The sequence below is a fragment of the Thunnus thynnus genome, chromosome 20 (assembly GCF_963924715.1).
Source record: "Thunnus thynnus chromosome 20, fThuThy2.1, whole genome shotgun sequence".
NCBI lineage: Eukaryota > Metazoa > Chordata > Actinopteri > Scombriformes > Scombridae > Thunnus > Thunnus thynnus.
The window spans coordinates 27,653,039-27,677,662 of NC_089536.1; the positions used below are offsets into that span (position 1 = coordinate 27,653,039).

The following is a 24,624-nucleotide window of genomic DNA, read 5'->3' on the forward strand; positions in this document are numbered from 1 at the left end:
GAAGACTTTATCTGATGATATTTAACTACATTTAACCAATAAAATGTTTGCTGTTACATATGTTCTGAATGCAGGAATTTTGCTTAATAAAGTTGTTTTACAACATGACACTTAATGTCATAAACTGAACTGGCTGACAGGACACTAGCATGATGAGTTAGCGTTACACTATTTAACTTAAAACAATGATTAGAAGTGTGCACAAAATGGTCTTTATGAACCCATAATAACTTTCAAGATGTAACAGGATCATTATCAAATAAACAACATGACAAGAGAGCCTTGAATTAAGACATGACAAACATAAAGTGCCAAACACAATTACAGTTTGTGCGGTGCTAGGCTACAAGAAAGATAGCTCACTGCAATCAGTTGCTTCACTTCTGATGGAGTTATCGAGCAGAAATGCGGACAGCGCCACTCTGCTGTTGAAACTATGGAATAAATGAAACAAGTAAAATCCAAACTATCCCTTCACCTTCATCATCCCTGCCGTGAAATCTGTTGAATTAAGCAAGCATCAGATACAGACGGATGACAAATTAAAGGGAAAACTGGTACAGGCCTGAATGCTTGACCCCTACAGTGAGGGGATCCGGTGGCTCTGTTATGCTTTGGGACATTTCGCCGGCATGGTTTAGCTCCACTTGTCCCCTAAAGGGAAGGGTCACTGCAAATCAATACAAAGTTGTTATCTGTGATCACTTTTATCCCATGATGAAACTTTTCTATCCTGATAGGAGTGGTTTCTTCCAGGATGACAATGTCCCTATCCATAGGGCATGAGGGGTCACTAAATGGTTTTATGAATATAAAAATGATGTGACGCACATGTTGTGGCCTTCACAGTCACCAGATCTCCAATTGAACACCTATGGGATATTTTGGATGGACGTGTTAGACTGCGCTCTCCACCACAATCATCAAAACACCAAATGAGGGAATATCTTTTTGAAGAATGGTGTGGAGAGCGCTGTCTGACTTTGTCACCCGTCTGTAGGTAATGTTAGCATGAACTCCTAAAATTAGAGCCAAAGTTACCAGCTGTAACCTAATGCTCGTGCAGAATTATAACTGTGCTGTTTATTAGTTTGCTAAGATGAAACAAAACACTAACCTTTTCCCATTGCTTTGTTCTTGTTGGAATCTCCATTTTATTGGAACCAGGGAGAATATATTTCCTTTTCAACTGATCCATTTTTCTCACCTGGGACATATGTGCCTGGTTCTGAGAGCACGTTCCACCAATTTTCTTTTGAGATCAGTGGCGCAAGAGCCGCCATGATTGGACTACAAAATAAGAAGGTTTTGGAGAAACAAATACTAGCCAATCACAGCACAGTATAGGGTGGGACAACTCTTGCAAAAAGGACGTTAAGACTGTTTAGAACTAGCATTAAAAAGGACGTACTGCTAAAATTGTAGATAGACAACGGCTAACTTTCAAGGTCAAGTTTGAATTTGCTAAATAAAATGTCTAAGTATAGGTATGCCCTTGTTTCTTGGACTAAGGGACCAGACAAAGATGCGGTTAGCATCGTACCAACAAACTGGATAATTGACTTTGACCCAACAGATACTTCCAGAACATATCTTGTGGAATGTTGCATGGCTAATACCTAGAAGCCTGTCAACGGATGGCAAGTTGAGCATGCAGTGGTGCTGCAGTTAGCAGGCAAGTTCACCCCTTAATTTTAACAGTAACCATAACGTAAATTAGAAAACTCTTGGGCCAGCATGCTAATGAGGTAACATTAATCTTGTTAGCAATTAGAAATGTATAGCGAGGTGTACCTTCTTGCAAAACACACAGCAGGCCCATGAAGCAATTTATTTTGCAATAATTAGCTGTACATTACCTGGATTTATAGGGCTACTTTTGAAAGAAATCAATAATGGGACACATTATTAATTTTGAAATTATTCTGTTAAGTTAGCCTTCAAGTATAGTGTTTTATAGCCTGTAATGGTGTTGATTTTTGGCATGTTTTTGGCATTAAAAATTCTGGAAACTTACACTGAAATCTGCTGACCGGGAACTTTTAAAAGTGGACATGCCAAAATACCACAAGACCCAGGAAACCCAAATGGCTGTTCTTTGACAAAGGTGAGGATTCATCTGGAGAGACAAACTGTGAAAGAAGAAAGGCAATAGAAGATCTATACAATGCACTAGGTGGGGAAACTGGATTTGCAGTTGGTTGTGACCAAAGACAACAATACCATCTATACAGGCTACTGCCTTCTCATTCTCTCATTTAGACAATGTATCAGTGTGCATTACTTAGTACTGCTTTGAAATAGATTTTCTGTTTTAGAGCCACACCATATGCCAGAGTTCTGTAACATGATTACTTTTTTAATACATTAAGAATTGAAACTTGAAAAAAACTGGAACTGGCATCAAATTAGAATATTTGTATATTGGTTCATCCATAATCAAAAGTCAAAAGTGAATATCTTTATCCTATCGAAAAAGCCAAAACTTGCAGCTCAGAGACGGGCTGAGGGAGAATTTATTTCTGAAGACAACCAACTTACCCCAGGAATCCAGAAACCAGGACCAGTTTGTTCTGGATTTCACGACCATGGACCAGTTGTGCAGAATCCAGGAATCCAGAGTCCAGGAGAAGCTTCATGCAATGATGCTGGCCAAATCAGAGACCTCCTGAACCAGGTTGAGGCTTTGCAGAAGAAAAATACCAGACTGCGCTACATGGTACCACAGCTAAATATTGCACAACCTCTGTAAAAACAGCAGAACCACAGGCTACAAACCAAATAAGTGAAATAGCCTATAGTTACATACCAGTGAGTCTGACACTGACTCTGTCTCTTAAAAGTAGTCTAACAGCAAACAAATTTGAAACTGCAGTTTACAAGACTATACAGTCATCAACTAATTAATCCAAGCATAAATAAATAAATGCAGTAAATACACATCAACACATGTAGAGTTCAAAAGGAGGCAGTGACTGTCACTGTCATAAAACTGGATATGACAGTGATGGATATGACAGTGAGTAACATGGGATCATCTGGAACCATGAGCAAATGTATCAGTTTGCAGTTTAGTTATTTATTTATCAGGGTTTTCATGACTCCATGATGTTTCCTGTAGCACCACTCAGAAGCCAAAATGTTCAATTTGATATCTCACAATCTGTTAGGCGGATTGCCATGAAATTTGATTAGCACATTCATGCTTCCCAAAGAATGAACCATGCCAAATTTGGGGACCTCATGATCTGTCCTCTAATTGTAGGCTGAAATGCGTTTCTGTCCACAATAGATAATAAGAAGATATATCCATGAGTGCTGGTGTTTTGTTTGTTTCTGTCCTCTAGTAGCGCCACCCTCAGGCAAAAATGTGCAAACCCCATTCTTCCATTTTTTGCATTACCCCATTATTCACCAAGCCAGCTCATGATTTAATATAGATATTATGGATATCATTATATTTCCTCCTGTCTTTTGTGAATGTCTAATTAATTGTTATTGTTCTGTTCCACAGATACTCTTGTAAACCACCATCCAGGAGACAAAATATTAGATATAAGAAAATCAATCAACACAATAATTTGTGAGTTAAGGCACCAGGTGAAGAGAAAAAACATGCGTTACATAGTTAAAGAGGATAATAGACTAAGTAAATAAACTGTTAAACAGGATAACAGAATTTATTTCTTTTTTTTCCTTGTTCCTGTTTCCTAGATTCTAATCTAGTATAATCTAGAGATTGTCTTATTGTAGTATTGTGTTTTGTATATAGTGTGTATAGGAAACTTTTTTTTATACTTTTGGGGGGTTTTTTTGTATTTGTACTCGTGGTGTTTGCTTTATTTTGTGCCCCTGACTGCAAGTCAAGTTTCCCATGTGGGATAATAAAGTGACTGAACTGAACTGAACTGAATGGATATACGGTAGTTATATGGTAATATATTACTCTTAATTGTACATATATTGCTCATACATGTTCCCATATAAATTTGAATATATATCGTAATATATAGTAAATAAAATCTCACACACACACACACACACACACACACACACACATATATATATATATTATAATGAAGTGTATGATGACATGTAAAATGACATACATTGAGTAAATATATTTTCATATATTTTTCAATATATGAAAAGTGGCAATTCCATGGCGATTCCAGTGGGAATTTTTCAGGTGTTTATTAATCAGTATCAGTTAGTGTAGCCAAGAGGAATAATAATTTAAATAAATCTTTTCAATTAACCAGCATATCAGAACACCAAACAATTTAATATATTGACAGTTAATATATAGGGAAATATATTTTCTTTGCTTGAGGGTGGGATAAGTCTTTTTATCTTGTTTTTCAAACAATCTGTCTGCTGAGCTGCTACTGTGTCGTTTCAGAGCAATACTTGAGATTAAAGTAGTTTGAGAAAAATGTTAACTAAAATGACTTAAGGTATGAGTTACTGTCAAAACCAACAATGAATTGTTCCAACTAACAACTATTTTCTGTGTGTGTGTGTGTGTGTGTGTGTGTATACAGTTTCAAAGCCTGATATACCTTATTCCTGTGTGTCATAGAGCTAAAAAAAACATATTAATGATTACAAATAATTAAAAACACATTAAAATGAGCCACACTGTTGCCCTGGGTTGTTCCTTCATTACCATGAACACACACTGTAGTTTATTTTAACTCAGTTCCACACGCACTGTCCTGCTGCCAGAAATACTCACTAGAGCACCAAATGTGGATTCATCCACCACTGAAAATAGTCCCCAATAAATGCACTCTTTCCTCCTGTTTGAGTAACATTTGCTAAAATCTATAATGACCAGCTGTTTTAGAAAAGCTTTAAAAATTGACTTTAAAAAAATGAAACTATATACTGTTTGTGTGAGCTGTTTTCAAAGATTTGCATCTTTAGTAGATTCCAGTGGGCTTGGATCCATAGACAGGGTAGAGAAGTACTAAGAGATGGTCAAACACATTGTCGGTTTTGGTCATGATTTGTTGACAGTAAGAAACATGTAGATTTTTGGCACCAAAATCAAGCAGACCTTTCTCACCATAGTAGTTGTTCACAAAAAGAAAATAATAATTTTACTACATATGACCTTTTAAGATGAATATTTATTAACTTATATGATTTTAGTTTTTATTCTTTTTGTTTATTTTATAAATGAAGTTCTCTAAAACACACTATAAATCATCCATGGATGATTATATGAATATGTTCATTCAGGGTGATTAGCAAGAGTACAAGAATAGATTAAATATCAGGGCATTAGTCATAGGCTGGAACTGATTGAAGATGGAGTTGATGAAATGACTGATTGATAGGGGTGTAACAGTACGCCACGTTCACGGCTTCGTATGTACCTCAGCTTTGGGGTCACGATTCAGTACGATTTCGGTACAGCAGGAAAAAAAAAGTAAAAAACATAACATTTTGGTCTTTCATTTTGAAAAAATTTTAACATCCGATGGCTCATTGGCTGTAACTATTACTAAAACAGTTTAGGTGTGTTACAGTGGAACCTGTTTCTGAAACAGTTTAGTTGTGCTGCAGTGGAAAAGGAAAACCTTTCTGTTTTTTGCTGGGAGTCAGGTAACCTGCTGTTTTATGTTGATTTATGATTTAACTGTATATAAAGTAGTTGAAACTAGCTTCACCTCCAACAGCTACAGCATACTGCTTACACACTGATGTTTCAGTATTGATAATCTAATGATGTCATTTATAATAATATATCAGTCAGAGGGACCAAACCACTACTTTTACTTTCATACTTTTTAACTACATTTTTCTGTCTCAGAGCTGGTTCTCATGACATGCTGTCTGACCACGGCAGAAATCAAATATGTTTACAGTTGTTCTGAACGGCTTCACTCAAAGGCGGAGTGAAAAGCTGACCGTCACAGAGAGGAGAAGGGGATGGGAAGATGCGGCATCGTATCACTATGGAGATAACGGAGCATAATTTAATTATAGTGTTGCACTTGGTCAGTGTTTCGGGTCTATCATTTGTCATTCTGATGGCAGGGTCACCCAGGCTACCTTGGCTAATCTGCCTAACATACCCATGAGCATACTATTGGTGCGCTGGCAAAACAATCCGGGTAGAACTTGCACTCTAGAATTATTGTTCCACATGTTGGATAAGTGGATTATTAAACTATTTTGACGGTTAGTGTCAAGTGTATTCTTCTTACAACTGGATGCACCAATCCATAATGTCCGTACCTTGACAGTTTGGGACAAATACACCTATAGTTATACCCCTACTGACTGAGGATGGATTCCAGTATTTACCTGGTAATATTTACCGAGGACAATTTCCTCCTGAAAGTTGTTGAATGTTTCCCTTTCCTTTCCATGCCCTTTAATAATCAAACATACATGTAGTGCTGTCTTACCTTTCCTTGACTATTAGCCTCATCTCTCCATAAGGAGCATGGCAACATTTCTCCACTTTTCTTCCACTCCATTAGCAGGGGGAAAGCAGACACAAGAATTAAAGCTGCCTCTCTGGACCTGCTGCTGGAGCTGCCGGTCATCTTGTCTACCAGTTTAGTGTGTGCAGAGGTAGCACACAGCTGCAGCAAAGCCTAGATGCTCAGATGCCTTTGCTTTAAGGAATCCCCTCTCCTTCAGCCACTCATCTCAATATGCATGGACAACTACTGGATGTTGCAGTTTTAAGATGCTTCAACAATTTGTCTTTTTAAAGTCAATAGAATTTAAGCAAATGAGCAGAGAAGCACAAGCAGAATTTCCAACCTTTCTAGACATCTAGATGGACATATCAGAAGAATAGCACAAAAAGGGCCAAGAAAGTTGATTCACTGATCAAGGACATCAATGTAGGCTTTTGACTGTGATTGTTACAGAAAAAGAAAATTCTTCTTTAGTTAAAGCAGCTATAGCATCTCATATGGAGAGACTGTTCTCCCAAGAAAAAATACTGCATCACTAATTTCAGAGTTGGTAGAGAGCAAAAACAGAGCTAAAAGAGAGTGAACATTGGACTTACATTCAACTAGGTGGACAGAAACACGACTCCAAATCAATGATACTGTTGCTCTGTAACTTCTGGATGTGGATATAAGCAACTGTTTGCTAATAAGTTTGTGATAGTAACTTAAAAGGTTATCATATGACAGTGTTCTGTTCACTACTTGTGTCTGTGACGCTAAAAAATCAGTTAATGGGGATTAAACTAAGAATTTATTTTAACCCTAACAGTCTTGAGCCTAAACGTAACCAAACCGTATCCAAAGCCTTGTCAGATCATAAACCATATTTATTTTCTCAACAGTGAGTTGTAACATTTTTAGAAGGCACTGAAAAAGTATGTCAAATCTTATATGTGTCATTCTGGCGGGCAGTTACAAACATTGTTAAATTTCAGGGACTGAATTTTAACATACAATCATCCCAATATGAAGAACCAAAACAAATCAGCATCATTATACAAATGTATTTCCAAGTTTGTGGGAAAAGAATATTGAGTCATGATGAAACCAACTTCCAAATATGAAGTGTTTGTTACCGAGCAAACACTTGACTTCTTCCGTCCTCGTTCATTTTAATCTGTATCTTCTTCCCTCTTCCCCAGTAGTGGACACAGAGCAGCCAGTACTGTCCCCAGATATTCCAGACAGAGAAAAAGAGAGACGAAGGGAATGCCAATATGTGCCCACTAAGACACCAGAGGGACACCTGTTATTAAGATGCAACACATACAGACACAAATGCACCACAAACCTGCCTCTTTTTCTCCTGGAGAGTAGAATAAACAGAAATGGAGCCAAAACAGCCTGCTGAGTTTTTCCAGGTGAGAGATTGTGCAGTGTGTCTGGCAGCAGACAGTGAGTCAATGAGAGGAACTCTGGCAGGAGGACTGAGATCAGGGGGAGCTGGAAACACTGCTCTCTGAAGGCATGATAGAGGGCTTCTGGCAGCACTGAAACCCAGAATGTAGGCCTCCGCGCTGAAGGGGCTCATCCAGTATGTTAGATTTCATTTTGTTTTTCAAAATTAGGTTTTGTTATAGTGTTTGGCAATTTCAAATACTGGAATACCATCTATCTAGTAACAATTTTTGGGGTCATAATGATATTGAGTCAGCAATAATGTTTGAGTTTGCTGTAAAATTCAGAACACACCGTGATTAAAGCAAGACCATTTCACATTGTGTTACGATCTCAACTATATTTGTATTTATGTATTTTGAGAATGATATACTGTTCTGGGCACTCAAACACAATTCAACATTATGTTGACCACTGAGTTCAACATCTTAGGCACAGAACTAATTGTCAGCGGGTTCATGGTCAAATATTATATATATATATATACAATGTATAAACCTAACTGATGTCTACCGAAAGGAAGAAAGGTGAAGTTGGCATTCTTTGATTGAAAATTGAAAATTGAAAATTGCACCGGGTTGCAAGTCACTTATACAACTAATCTAATGTTGCTCTAGTTAATCTATAGTTTCTGGTACGGGGTTGCCAGTTACTAATACAAGTTATCTGACGTTACTTCGGTAATGTCTACCGTCACTTGCACCAAGATGCAGATTATTAATACAACTAATCTAACGTCACTTTAGTCACATCTATGGTTACTGGCACCGGGTTGCAAGTTACTAATACATCTAATCTAACGTCACTTCAGTAGCATCTACCATTACGTGCAATGGGATCGCAAATTACTATATAACTAATCTGGATTAGTTATATAGTAACTAGCGGATATAGTATATAGCGGATGTTACTGATTCACATCAGTAACATCCGCCACTACACGCACTGTGTTGCCAAATGCTTTTACAACTAATCAAACGTCACATCAGTAACATCTATCGTTATGTGCGCTACGTTGCAAGTTAATAATACAATAATCAAACATCATTTCAGTAACGTCTGCCGTCACATGCATCGGGTTGCAAGTTACTAATACAACTAATCTAATGTCACTACGCTAATGCGTACCATCACTGGCACCAGGTTGCCATTTACTAATACAACTAATCTAATGTCACTTTAGTAACATCTATGGCTACTGGCAAGTAGCCATAGATGTTTGCCAGTTACTCATACAACTAATGTCACCTCAGTAAGGTCTACCATTATGTGTATCGGGTTGCAAGTTACTATACAACTACTCCAAAGTCACTTCAGTAACAGCCGCCACTGGGTGCCAAATACTAATATAACTAATGTAACATCACATCTGTGACGCCTATCAGTATGTGCACCTGTTTGCCAGTTACTAATAAAACAGATCTAAAGTCACTTCAGTAACGTCTGCCGTTATGTGCACCGGGTTGCAAGTTAGTAATACAACTAATCTAACATTACTTTAGTAACTTCATATTGTTACCATTATTCTGCAGCAGGTTGCCAGTTGCCTGTTCTTGCCTCACTTTAGTTCTTCAGATGAAGCACCCAACACCAGAACTCCAGGACCCTCCACCTCCCCTCAGGTTTTTCAACACCAGCATCAGCAGGGCGAATGACACTGGGATGTCAGCACCCTGATCATCCAGCTCCAGCAATCACAACAGCCATGCTTAGCAGGAGAATGCCACGCCTGCTTTTCAGACTTATATATTTCTCAGATTACACCATCTCTCTCTCAATCCAACTGGTCAAGGCAGAACTTGCCACTGTCGCCAAGTGCTCGCTCATAGGGGAACGTTGGGTCTCTGTAAATTAAGAGTATGGTCTTGACCTGCTCTACATGAAAAGTGTCATGAGATAACTTTAGTTGGGATTTGACACTTTATAAATAAAATTGACTTGAGTTGACTAAACAAACTACAACCGATCAATCCGGTCAGCCATACCCACTTTTACTTCAGAGTTCAATCTCCACTAAATCCTTCTGAGACTATCGCAAACCACTTGCTTTTCCAGAAATTCCAGAGTTTGTAATTGACAGATCCTCTCTTCATCTCTGAATCCATACAAGTAGCTACTTGTTTCTGGCTCCACCAGCACTTCCACCACATACTCTACCTGTCTGGCATTTCTCCCTTTCATTACTCCATACACGCCTTCAGAATTGGAGCTGCCTCTTCAGCCTCTCTTAATGGCTTCCCAAAGCACGTCCTAAAGCACTTCATACAACTCATGGGCCGTTGTTCCTCCCATATGTATCATTGCTCTTTTCCTGTTTCTTCATGATTATTCTTCTCCTTCATAGGGTCCTGAGGGGGTCCCCTCATTCCCTATAAGCTTCCGAAAGAACTACGCACATCAATTGTTTTGCTTAATAAATCATCCAAATGCATTTTGTTGATGGTGTGGTCCTTGCTAGTGAAATATAAATTAGAGTGAACTACATGAAAAAAAAGAACACAACGTCAGAAAACTTGAAACAGGTACCCCTTCTCTCTCTGTCTCTTTCTGTCTTTTTGGGCACTCGTTTTTTTCTGATGGCTAAATGTTTCTCTGTGGCTTTTGTGTGTATTTATCTCCTTAAAAACAATGTAGCAAACAGCACATATAATGTGCTGTAGGTTGTTTTGACACTGAAGCTGTTGTGTCACAGTGAGCTGTCTACATGAACTCAGTCACAGGCACATAGCCTGATTCATTTAGAATTTATCCAGTTTTTATTATTATTATTATTATCGGTCACGTATCAGTCACGTGTTGATATGTGATTTGTAAATGAGTCTGTGCAGAAGGTCTGGTTACCTGTAAGATTATTTTTCTCCATGCTGTATGAGTAATGAGCTTAAAGTAATAAGAACACTGTCAGCTTTGAAGGCTGTTATATGTCATCCATATAGAAAAGTGTTTGTAAATCATGTATTTGATGCATGCATTAAGACTTTTTGATGTCAACTTTTGGTTATGTGAATATTTCTAAGTTGCCAATCTTTTCAGTATTCTGTACTGATCTGTACCTGTATACAGTTTCTATATTAATAAAATGCATAGGAAGCAAGTGTAAATCATGTATCCATGATACGTGCATTGTCTCTTTTTGATGTGAGTATAAATCTGTTCTCACAACAGAACAATACTATGAATTCTGAAGCTGTTCACTCTGTTTTGGTAAAATGACAGTGTTGTACTGTATACTTTATTTCTTTAGATGATGGCCCCTGTCTGGCCACAGTGGTTTAAATGGGCTAGAACCACCACTGCAAGGCACCCTTAATAAAAGCTTCATACACTGTAATGGACAGATTTATTAATGATTAATTAATAATTTACTAATCATTTATATATCAGTTATAAGCCATTACTTAGTAAAACTTTGGAGTTGGCTTAGTAAATATCCCCCTGGAAGTCTGTGTCACCACAAGTGCTCTGAGTTTGATGGGATGCACACATCATGAGAACATTTTACTTGAAAGGTAAAGTCAACATTCACTTTGTACATTAAAGCTATAATATGTAACCATTCCTCATTAAAATGTAAGACTAAAAACAACTAGACCTATGTTATATATTTTTTTGAGTTGTGCACTTACATTATCCCCAATGTTTCCAACAATTTTCAAACGCAGAGAAATCTGTAATTTTAATCAACAGTTTCATTTGGTCGCCTGTCAATGGCGTCATACCCCTCTACCAAAGAGCATATATGCATAAGATGCATGTGTCAGCGTTGTGTTTGTCCATTACAATTGCGTCTACCAAAGAGTATACACTTACAAGATAATACATCAGCATTGTGGCTGTTTGCCACAATGGCATCTACCAAAGATCATACACCTACAAGTTAATACATTGGTGTTGTGGCTGTTTGCCATAATGGCGTCTATCAAAGAGTTTACACATACAAGATGTCGACATTATGGCTGTTTGATAGAAACTGTTATAAATGTACTTTTTTACAGTTTTAAGCAACATTTTTATGATAAACTCTATAGATCTTGGTTGTTTTTAACTATGTCTTTTAACTGGATGAAGGATTTTAGTCATCAGACATCTGGATCTTAAGTTATCAGACAGAAACAAGCTGAGCAAACGTTAGCAGCAGCTCAGCTAACAGTCCCTACCGGACATCCGGTGCCAGCCAAACAGCGTCAGAGAAACACTGGTTTTTTTACATTAAACTGTTTTATGCAGTGTTTTTACCTGTTTTATTCACTGGGCCTGTTTGTTCTGGAGAGGAGGAGACCTCTGCGGATAATTCAGATCCCGGTAAAAACCTGCTGAACGTCTGGTTCTTAAGAGATCAGAGAAACAAGCTGAGCAAACGTTAGCATCAGCTCAGGTAGCAGCCTCTACCAGATATCCTGTGCCTGCTGAACAGCGTCAGAGAAACACTGATTTTTTACGTAAAAAGACCTCTGTGGATAATTTGGCTCCCGGTAAAAACATCCTGAATGATGAACACTGGAGTAATCCTAACCTGAAGAAGCTGGTTATTTAAAAATGAAGACAACAACTCCCATGATCCCACGCCACTTCACAAAGTCATCACACTCTGTCTTTTGTTATTGTTTTGATTGAGAGACCCCTAGCGGCTGAAATTACATATTGTGCGTTTAAGTTCATCTCGTGCTTATTTTTCTATACTCTGCATCTCTGTTGACTGACCTGATGTTGCTTCTCTCCTCCAAGATCCTGAAAAAACCCAACCACCCCCAGCCTGTCGTCTTTTTGCATTAGCTCACTCACATGCAGAGTCTGGACTAACTTATTCATGATCCAGACCTGAAATAGCATGACGACCAGATCTGATAGGAAAATGTTCTCTTTTGAATGGTAGTTGCTGGGGAAAAAAGAGAGAAAGTCAGCCTGTCTCTGAGCTCTTGGTCGTCTCAGAGGGAGATGTAAAAAGGAGTGAGAGCCAAGGCTGCACCAGGCATGCATACATGTATGTAAATGGCCTCATTTCAAGCAAGTCTTAAAAACCAATTTCAGCACAAATGGCTACAGATGAAATGGTATTCATAATCTATTTTAACTATGAATTAGCTCATTATTTTTTTTACACTGGTAAGTGTCAATATGTCAAACTTGAGACATTTGCCATGCACACCACTCCCTCCTGTCATGAGGGGGATGTAGGGGCAGTGCTGTCCACAAAGTTTGTCTTGTAAATCAGGTTTTGTGCCCTAAATCAATTCATTCGATTCCCCTGTCAGATCTAGCCCATATACAGTAGCATGGAATGTAAAAATGTATGCAATAGTCTGGTTTGTTTATAATAATTATTCCAATGTTTTAAAATTAATGTGGTAATGGTTTATTGATGATGAAATGATACATACCTTCCAAAAACTGGAGTGCAGTAAAAAAAAGAAAACCTTCTCCACACTGAAAGTGTTTGATGCAACTTTAATATGGAATGTATTCCCCCAATGCAGATCTTAAAATAGGTTCTTCTACATTTGCAGTGGAACAGTTAAAAAAGAGCTAACATGCAGAAATCATCTGTCTGAACAGCCCTGTAGACTTCAGAGTCCACCATCGTACATGTATAGAATAAGTATTATCTCCATGCCACTGTCTTTCATCTGTGATCAGACAAGGATTGTGATTGCTAATTGGAATGTGCATTAACTTGAATTTTAGTATACTTTCAGTAATTTGATCATTTGAGACTATAAAAATTATATTTCTTTAAAAAAGCCACCTTGTCAGGGTTTATACTTTTCACTGGTTTCAAAAAGGCACTACCTTAACCTGCAACTATAAGTGTACATAAGAATTAAGGTTTGTAGGAACTAAGGACAGGTAATGATAATAATTAACCAGTGACTGATGTGTCTAGTTATATTTTGTCTTAGTGTCAACAAATCCCATGAAAAGATCAAACCTAACAAGACATTTTAGGGTGAACACCAAACATGAACTCCTTTTTTTTAGATACAAATGTCTCATTTTGCCAGATGATGAAAGAATGTTGATATAATTATGATCTTAGAAGAACAGGAACATGCAGGTTATTGACAAATCATTATGATCTATTGGTGTGATTAGCACAATTCAAAAAATAAAACTAAATGGAGGTTTGTACACTAAAAAGGAATTAATTAACTAATTTGAGTTTATTTTAGCAGTAAGACATAAACTAAGGACTCTAACTGTTAAAAGACAAATGGAGACAGAACATATGACATATAATCTGACATTTGAAACACTACAACTTATTAAATGATTATCTGCAGAACTCACTTTGCTAAAACATGTTTATGCAATTAAAGATGCTTTCTGAGAGTCTTTAATAAGTTTACTTTTTCATAGCAGGCTTATGATTACCACTTTAAAGTGCCTTGCACATCCAATGAGAATAAACTCACCAATCACACACCCAACATCACTGGCAGCCAGATCACATTCAGGTAATATCTAATTGTTTAACAGTGATGAAAATGTGGAAACATTGTAGAACGAATAACAGCAGTAACAATGCAGGAAGACACATAAAATCAGACTTTTGTCCATGAATATATGGCCCCAGTGCATGCTGGGAGGGTTCCCAACACGGCTACCTCATGTAACAGCAATCATATTATAAGCACTCAGCCAATTAAATGAATGTTGACCATGGTTTCAACTGTCTACTCATTCATGACCTGCTGGCCACTGAGCAGTTAGGGTTATGGGCCTTGCTCAAGGGCAACTCAGTGGTGGTAATGATGAATCCTGCCATTCCGGGGATTGAACCGGCAACCTTCCATCACAAGCTTGTTTCTCTAACTTTTAGGCATGGTTAAGGCACAAACCATGTAACTTCCAGATATATATGCACCTCTTAGGCAGAGACTTCATGTAGACTTTATGGACTGCTGAATGCTGAATGGTGTTGGCAGACTGGTTACCTTGAGTGCTGATGACCTTTCACCAAAAATCATCACATTGTAATTGTGTTTTTAATAGTTTTTTGACAGCAATGGAGCTCTATGGTAGAGAGGAATAAGATTTATTTAGTTTGGATACACGCACAACACTAGTAGTTAGTGGGAAGTTAGTAGGACCCATTCATTTGGTCTTTTCATGGGATTTGTTGACTATAAGGAAACATTTAAACATATACAGTTAAGAGAAAACAAGATTTCCTCTTTATGATTTTGATGTTAAATATAAAATGTTAGCACTCATCTGTAGCACACAATCAGGGTTTTAACCATTCAGAAGTCTTTCTTTCTGCCAACAGCCCCAATTTCTGTGCAGTTTTCAGTTTTCTGGTCTCATACCAATCCATCTGGACCAGTTAATTTTTTTTAACCTGGCATGAGAAAGAAACTTGGAGTTTAATTCATCTGATAAATCTTTTTTTCATTTTAGATGCAAATGGTAATGGTGTTTCTTTCTATTCCTGTCAGTCTAGATTTAATTTGATATAACTTGTGAGGTGTTATTTATGATGTCCTAACAAGATGCATATTATTTTGTGTTTCTGAGCTCTGAAAAATAAAACAGATTCTGACTTCAGTTACAGTGTGACACTAACACACAGGAATGGATAGCTTTCCCTCTCAAAGCCCAGTGTTTCCAATATGTGCAGTGCAGTATTTCAGGCAGCGAAGTGGTTAACGTGGCAGCCTTCCTGAGTGGTGTATTGACTGTAGTGGTGGTTGGCGTGGTAGGGGTGGGTGGGGTGAATGTGCTGAGGCAAGCTACAACATTCAACCCTCACCCACCTCTCTCTCTCTCTGCCTGTCTCGCCCAGCCACATTGCAAACACACCCATCAAATGCACACAGACTCACACACACACACACACACACACATTACATACATGTGATGCAGATGCAAAGTTGGCAATGTGGCATATAGAACATGTTAGTGGTTGTGTGTGTGTGTGACACTCAAATCATTTGCAAAGAAATTTTTACAAACATGCAAAACACACTTTCTTCACACATTACACACACATATGCGCACACAGCTTGAGCATGGCAGCCTACAGTATTCCCTCAACACAACTGTGGGCCAGCAGCTCAGCCAACCCAGCCAATACACATAACAGCACACACGAACATCCATACACACTTACATATAAACACTAGCATGCACACCCCTCCCTTTGCAGAGAAGGAAAAAATGGAAAAAAAAATAATTAGAAATAGCACCTTCAGTTTAGCATCACTTTCACTTCTCCCCCTCTCTTCTTAGGTTACACAAGTGCTCCACATTGTATTTTGTTTTGACGGCTCTCTTGCCTCTTACCCCCCATATGCACCACCACTGAACCTCCAACCCTCCTCCTCCTCCTCCTCCCCGACGCTCCCAGTGCAACTTAATGAAACCGGCTGGTATCGTTGGCTCTTTAGCATAAGCAACAACAAGCCAAGCTGCTCCTTCTGTCTCTCTTTTCACTCTCCCATCTTGTCTTTCCTTGCCTCCCTCGTTCTGGCTCCTCCATCGGCTTTCCCACAACTTCTACGCAGCCTGTCGCCATCCTCCACTTCCCAGCGTCTATCTGCAACACCGGCATCCCTCCACCAGCTCTTCTCTTCCTCCCTCCTCCCTCCCGCTCTCTCCCCTCTCTCATTCACTCTCTTCCTTTTCTCTCTTTTCTTCCCCACCCCTTCCCCTCCATACTCATCTCTCCCCGGTTGAAAGCTTCTGTGCTACTGTACCGTGTGGTGAACTCCAGCTTTTCCCACCCCCCAGCTTTTCCAGCGCTCTTCACCCAGGAACACTGAAGAAGAAAGTCCAGCTCAACCTTGCCTCCTCTCAAAACAGAGCTGCTGGACCGGAGCTGCACAGAACAAGAGACGAAGAAAAGCAAAGGGGAGAGAGAGTGCTCAGACTGAGAGGAGACAGGCTTCAGTGTTTCAGTGAAATATAGAGTAAAAAGAAGAGAAAAAAGAGGAAACAGAACTGATCAGTCAGGAAAGGGTGACAAGTTGGAGAAGAGGAGGAAGAAGAAGCTGGAGAAGAAGGAGAAGTAAGGTAAAGAACAAAAAGCAAGGGGAGGTACAGTAACAACGCCTCGCAGCGCTTTCTCTCTTTTTGCCTCTCTCCTTACTCTTTCTCTCTCTTTCTTCCCCCCCTTCGGCAAAGAAGCGTGGCTGAGTTTTTTGAAAGGTTCAGAAGGGAGGAGAAGCAGCGTGAGAGCCTCAGCAGCAACTCAGAGAAGCGAATTCGCGCTTCAGAAGAGTCAGCAGGAGAGGAAGACCGGCTGTCTTCAGGGGCAGAGGGACACATAAAAGCGACTATATAATTCTGCTACAAATCCACAAAAACAAGGGCAATTAGCTGGCCGTCAGATAACACTGAGCAGACAGCGCTGGCCAAAAAAAACTTCCCAGAAAGAAGAAAAAAAGTGAAGTGACTGAAGAAGTAGAGGAAGATCAGTGCAGAACAGGATAGACGTACTGAAAAAACACCAACAGAGAGAGAGAGAAAGAGGAAGAACGTTGGCCTCTCCGGTGTCCTTGCATACCCCCGTCTTCCACCCCCTGGTCTCCCATCCCCTCTCAGCCGAGATGATGATGTATTTCTGGGTGAGTACTGAGGCCCTGTGGGGGGTCCTGGAGCTCCTGAACGCTAAGCAGGGACCAGACACATAAAAGCAAAGCCATACTGTACACTGACATAGTGTGTGATTGTGAGTTTCTGTGGTTATTCTCTAATCTCAGCTCTTTATTTCGAGTTGGCCAAAAAATGCGTGCTTATTGATCTTTTTTTTTTTTATCATCTTGTACCAGGAAATCCATAGCAAAGGATTTCTTTGACACGCCGCCTGTGTGAGAGAGTGAGTAAAGTGACAAAGCATAAAGGTCTATATCATTTACCACTAACTAATGATTCAATGTTTTTATTGGCATTGATAATGTACACCCCTGTTTCAGCAACACTTTCCCTCTCTGCTGCTGTAAGCAAGAGCATTTTTTATTTTTTTTTTATTTTATATTTTTAGATATTTTACTGTAGGTGATACAGCAGAAATGGCCTTTATCCTCAGTAATAGAGTCAAATGTAAGAATGGCACTTTTGGAATTGTAAAATGTACTTCATCACTGGGTTGTGGCCTTATACATTGTATCTCTGAAGAAAAAGAGCCTTTCATTATTCCTGATGACAGGGTGTTTTTTCAAAAGGATAACATCATTAATGTTCAAAGAAAGGAAAATCATTGCTGCATACCACATACTGTGCATGATGTGAGAGAAAAATAAAGAAAAGAAAATATGCTTTACATATAAACAGAACAGATATTTACAGTATAAAATATACCTTAAAAGATACCTTAACTAAAAACAGTTTTTCAGTGTTCAGATAATGTGACAGTCAAGTGTTCATCTCACAATATTCATTCACTATTCAGTAATTATTTTCAGTTTTTCAACAAAAAGTAATCTTTTCTATTTTATTTGCATTGAATAAGCTCCCTCTCAAACCACAATGTAAAGGACAATGACAGACAAAGTGAATTTCATTTTCTCTTCTGTTTTGGTCACATAACTGCCTATACAATCTGGCATGCTTACGCATTTACTCTTAAGTGATTTTACTTATTCATCAAATGACATATGAGATGATACAATTTAAAATTGGGTCTTAAACAAGAAGTTTTTTTGTTCTTGATGAGAAATAAAAGAGGAACATCTGAAACACCTGCAGCACTAAAAATGATTCACAGAAAGGTTGACACATAAATTCCAGGTCAAACTGGCTGTCATGCAGCAGAAACACATGTATTTATTTCTATCATGACAGAAGTGTATTTGTATTTATTTGTTATTCCAAATTGTTTTTAAGGATTTAGCAGAAAACCTCTGGACTGAAAGTGTCCCACACTGTGTTATTTTCTGTGACTCCTCTGTGAGTACAGAGTATCCAGTAACTGCCTGCGTTTCTAGCACTGACATGATGAGCAAGACACTTCTCATAGCTGTTTATTTGCATTGATGGGCAAAATTTAGATTTCGTCATATGACGCTGTGGTACCTTCAATCCCCTGTGAAATTTCTGTATGATAGAAATGTTGAGGAATTAATTTTGAGTTCCAGCATCAGACAAGACTTGCACCTCATATCTCTCAAGTCTTTAATCAGAGGCTACATGGGTTCAGTCGCTTTCATTTATTAAACAAAATATTCAAGTTAGTGTAATTATAACTGTCACGTACAACACATAAAGTGACTGGCTAGCTCTCCTATTTCTTAATATATAAAACAAACCAAAACAGGTGTTACAGAGTGATATGGGTTGATGATAACAGTGATCAATTGCCTTGGGTTTTATTTAGCGTGGCAACATCACATGACAGTTTGCAAAGTAAAACCAAACTATTACTAATTCTTATGCCAGTATTATTGCTGAGTCAGTTCAGATTGAAGGAGACATTTTTATTGTCCTCCATCAACAATGGTGTCATAGTTTTTTCAAACATGAACATATAACATTATTAGTTTAATCTGTCTGTCACAGTAATGACTTAGTGTCATTCAAACAAAGGTGTATATTACATTATTGCTTGTTATGGTTATATTCAGACATGCCTGGATCACTGTGGAAAGAGGCACTATGGTAAAATGATGTTTGTCAACTGGTGCCAAATATCTGGAGCGGTGTCACTGCTGAGTTGGAAAGTAATGATGTGAAGGAAGACACATGTTTTCAGTCCTCTCACAGGGTGCACCAGTGATGGATCTTTTTAATAGTTTTGCCATTGAGGCCTTGATTACTAAACATTGTGAGCTCAAGGGACACTCGGATTTAATTATTTTATGTCTGGCAGTGCACAAGTATAGAATGTTACGTTAAGTTGGGCCTCTTGAATTCAATATATTTATATTTATAATTTGATTTAATACAAATTTAGGGAGGAAGGGCTGGTCTGATTTTTATTGTGGTTGTATGAGTTTGTTTTGAGCCCCTCCATTGACATGAGAAGAATCCCTTGACTCTTCTCATTCACAGTGTTTCTTGATTTATTATATTCTTTTCTTTGTGCATAAGATAATAAGTAACCTTTACATAAATGTGACATCATTCAGTTCAGACTTGTTGGACATGCAGAAATGAATAAGTAAGTTGTAAAGGGGACTTGGCCACTTATTCAGACATCAGACATGAAAGTGCTATAACATGTATATAATGAGGTGCATATATGATTTTTAAATGAAGGATAGTCTGAGGTACATATTTAATTACTCGTGTTCAAATCAGCTTTTTTGTACTTTCACAGCATCAACAGCAAGTGAATATTATGTCTAAGAGTCCATATTTCAACCAATTTGTTGTAGCACTTGATTGAAAGCATCATTGGGATTTTGTAGGAAAGAGGAGTTCTAATTTTCTAAAAAAAAAAAATCCAATATTTAATAACACAATTCACATAATCCTTAAAGGAACAACCAATCAGATCATATTTTGTAATGCATGACTCACTAGTTTTTCAAACAGAGCAAAATGGGATCGAATCATATCCCGTATCCACACATCACACATTTGATTTCACAGTCTGCCTACGCACGGCATATAGTTTCTATGGAGGTAAGCACACTGTCAAGAGTGTTTTTCTGTTCTTTAATAAATCATAAAGTCAGCATGGAAAGTGATACACACATCATTTTTAAGTATACATCCATCCGTTTATCAGGCTCCAGGCATGCTTGAGCTATATCCCATTATCAGGGTTAAACGTGTGAGCGTGAGTGTGTGTTTCCGCAGTGCCTGTCATGGGAGTTGAGCCTAGACAGGAGATTCAGCTCAAAGTGTGTAAAGGAGGCTTTTTATTGATGTGAAGTGGAAACACAGCGATACAGCATGCACTGACCTTTGCCTGAAGAAACCCACCATACTGCAGACCTACAGGAGGCTTCCATCACATTCTCCCTGGCTGTCTGGAGTGTAGGGATGCCCAGTGAGTCAAGCAAGAGTTTCCAAGCTATCAGTGTTCTGGTTTGACTGCTGAAGTGGGCTGGTGTGTATTGTTTAACAGAAAACTGTAAGGCTTTGGCTTATCGATTTAGTACTAGCTTTGCATTGTGATTCAGTACAACCAATAGCTTTAGGTTGCTTTCAAGCTTTCTGAATTTCAGAACTTAAAACTCAACACTATGCATTATGGGAAGTAATTCTGAATTGAAAATTTCTCCCCCTCAGGCTTAGTTTACCTTATTTAGAGTGAGACTCCTGGGTTCAGTATACAGTAATTGCTTTAAGAGTTCTAATTGTAAGCAAGCACCCATCAGAGGGTGACGCTACTGAAACATTGTTCAGATTACATCGCCCAAAAGATGCAAAAAACTGTTATTCGAGCAGCCAGCCTCCCTCCTGATCCACCCACGCCATGCTGCCTTAACTGGCTGTTGGCAAAAGAACATCTGCTTTACTACAAATGGTGTTAATTTGTTCAAATTTTTCCCCAATTTTTCCACACCAACACTGTTGATGGAGGGATACAATTTCCCTAAATGATTAAGCAGGAGGGTTTAATTTACCAGGCAAGAGAAAAGGAAAGTAAAGGCAGAAGTGAGGAAAGGAAGAGTGAAAAGACAGAAGTGATGTAACAGCGCTGTGGCAACTTCAGTCTATATCTTCCATCTGTTATGCTGTTCATCGGTGCCCTCCCATCCTTCCTTTCTGTCTCTTTTAGGCGTTCTTTCTTTCTTTATCTTGTTTTCCTCCTGTTATGTCAGTGTCTCCTCCTATCCCTCTCTCTCAGTCCAGTGTGCTGTACAGTTGTTAATGACGGGGGAATCTGTTGCTGGTGGCTGTCTGCAGATATGAAGCAAGCAGGGGGCTTTGATACTGAGGCAGCAGCCAGTGCAGTTGACATTAGCAATTCCTCTTCATCACTGCTGCTTACCGACTCTCGCTCCCTCTTTCTCTTTGTCTCTGAGACACAGATATACTTTAAATAAACACACACATACAAGGAATTTACATGCACATATACATACAAAAACACAATCAAGCTGTCTGTACACAGCTATTGTGTACACACATACACACACCTGCAGGTTCTGATTATGCATGCACCCACACACTTACACATTCACACCTGGACATGCTTATCATAAATTTGATCAGCAAGATGGCAAGAAAGCTTTCTAAACTGAATTACATTTTTCACATTTGACTGTTAAACTAAAAATGTATGAATTGTTGACTGTATTCAACCTAACTCACTGTAAGAAACTTACCATGATTTTTACAGTAACTAACTGGCAGCAACTGACAAATAAATGACAGTAAGTTACTTGTCAGTTGCTGCCAGTTAGTTACTGTAAAATATAAACACAGTAAACTTACTGTAATTTATTTTACAGTAAGTTTACTATGTTTATATTTACAATAGCAATACTGTAACCGTAAAATGAAAGAGTAATTTAATGATTAATGAATTAGTGTTTTCTTTTCACTGTTGCTAGTTCTTATAATTTCTGAAAACATTCTACCACGTCCCTTTCCCATAAAAGAAGCAGGGACCATGTGCAACTTTCTGTCCTCTAAAATCATTCTGTAACTCATAAGGTCAACAAAGTTTTCAAATCAAAAAAGTCCAAAAAGTTTTCAAATGTATATATTACAAACATTAGCAAATGTTACAAAGACAACATTAAAAATCCAATATATAAAAAGTTTGTTTAAATCTTTAGCTACAGCAAAACAAATCCTCATGAAAAAAAAATACTTACACCATTTCTTAAGCCCACTACAAGTTAAAAAAAAACTCAAATCACTGAACTTTGCAATATGCTAGCAACTGTAATTTTCTTGAAAACACTTGTGTAATCTAAACATGGGCATTTAACTATGGGTGATGTCAAGTCACCAGGTAGGCAGGTGTCCACAGAGTGTCCAAATGGTGTTTGTGCTTGTATACTTGTCTGTAAAGAGCCCCAAAGCCCACCCCATTCCACTTTGCAATACAAGTCTGCAGGGCCGGAGTCAGGAGCTGCCGGGTGATTTCACTTTTTTTTTTACCATTACTGTCTTTTTAGACTGTCAAACATAGAAGTAAGCTTTTGTAGAATAGGTTACACCTAACAAGATTTTAATTACCTATTGTAACAAACTTTTAAAGGCATCTTAATAGTAATCTTAGCAATCATAGGAACAATGCAAGTAAAAAGGATGTAAAGGAAATGGGATGTGATGTAAAAATATTGATGAGCAATACCTTTTGAACAGACTCCAGCAATGTCATTGATGTTGCTGTGATGGGGTCTCAGGTCCAGGTTCTCCTGATGAGTAATAATCAAACACTGAATTGACAGCAATTGTATTACCTTAAAGTACTGTTTTCTCTGTGAAAACTAAGAAACCTACACAAAAGAAACAACATCATTTGTGAGTTAGTGCATAAGAACAGAACTAAGCAGATGACTGCTGAGGTGCTTGTGTTTAAGCCAAAATAAATATAAAATATAAATATAGAAGAACTGACTAAATTGGCTTTGTCAGTGGATTTTCAAAGAACTACTTATAAATACATAAAAATCTTACACAGCTTACACAGTGAGACCTGGGATGATGGGGAGACACTGGACTCTGACATCAGCAGGAGTGGTCATCACCTGTGAAGAGTAGAAATAAGATGAAGAAAGGCATCAGAATTGAGATGCATGCACTACTTCGGAGAACATTATTTTTGCTGAGAGTGATTACTATCACCGTCATTACTGTCCTTTCATCACAAAATTATCTGTCAGTATTGTGCATGTATATATACACATATATGGGCAGAAACTAATTACATCAACCTCTACATCCAGCTGGGTAGAGGTGGAGAGGTGGAGAAGATTCAATACAAGAATAAATAAAAACATCTCGGTACACACTAATTTCACACAGTTTGGTGGTGGACTATATTCTTCCTTGCCTAATTTTACCATCTCTATCAGAACTAACATTAGAGTAATTAATTATTAAGTTACAGAGATGAAAAAACAGGGTGATGTTTTCACAATGACCTGTTATAAACAGTGAGTTCAGGGTTGGGGAGTAATACAAAATATGAGTAACTATTCTGTTACATTTACAGTTTAAATTGGTGGTATTCTGAATACAGTTACTGTCTTTAAAATAGATTACTTGATTACTTATTTGTTTTTGTTTTATTGGTTCTAAAATTCATATGAGGCAAGCATTTCCCATAAGCGCACTTGCCACACACCACACCACAATGGCAGAGGAGACACACAGCCAGGACACTGTCAGGAATGTGTTTTTGGCATGGAAATATAAGGAACATTTTTGGTTGATGGCAAGCTCTGGGGCTTTCAGCATCAAAAGACCCCATGTCTAATTTGAAGAAGCACCTTGAGGTAAGTTCTTTTCCTTCATGCTAATGTCCTTGATAGTTTGGCTAACTAGCTGACTAGCTAACAAAATGCCGATACGTATCACTAATTAGCCACCTAACTTAGAGATTATGGTAATTATCCAGGGCATAAGCTGTGCTACTGTTTGTGGCCGAAGGATGGCAGCCCCTCGCCCTTATTTAGTAGTGCTCTATGTGACCTAGTAAGAACAGTAAAGGGATCTCTCCTGTGAGATATGTGGTTTAAAGTATGTAGTAAATCATTTCCAGTGTGTTAGCCTTTCCTGCTCAGCCTCCAGACTGTAGTTGGGAATCAGAGGGGAGATGTTTGTTTTCCTTGAAGATGCACAATGCACAGGACTCTTCTTAGTCTTGAGAAGCTGCAGCTTTTATTCAGTGCCA

General features: G+C 38.3%; 2 long non-coding RNA genes across 2 annotated transcripts; both read right to left on the reverse strand.

Annotated features, from left to right (window-relative positions):
• Positions 1 to 1,006: 1,006 nt before the first annotated feature.
• On the reverse strand, positions 1,007 to 3,992 carry LOC137171693 (uncharacterized). Its single transcript, XR_010924807.1, has 3 exons — positions 2,542 to 3,992; positions 2,018 to 2,132; positions 1,007 to 1,290 (listed from the first exon to the last, which is right to left on the reverse strand). It is a non-coding gene; the product is annotated as an uncharacterized lncRNA (long non-coding RNA).
• Positions 3,993 to 20,414: 16,422 nt separating this feature from the next.
• LOC137171695 (uncharacterized) lies at positions 20,415 to 23,579 on the reverse strand. The gene is made up of 3 exons (XR_010924809.1): positions 23,415 to 23,579; positions 23,080 to 23,143; positions 20,415 to 21,791 (listed from the first exon to the last, which is right to left on the reverse strand). It is a non-coding gene; the product is annotated as an uncharacterized lncRNA (long non-coding RNA).
• Between the last annotated feature and the right edge of the window lie 1,045 nt (positions 23,580 to 24,624).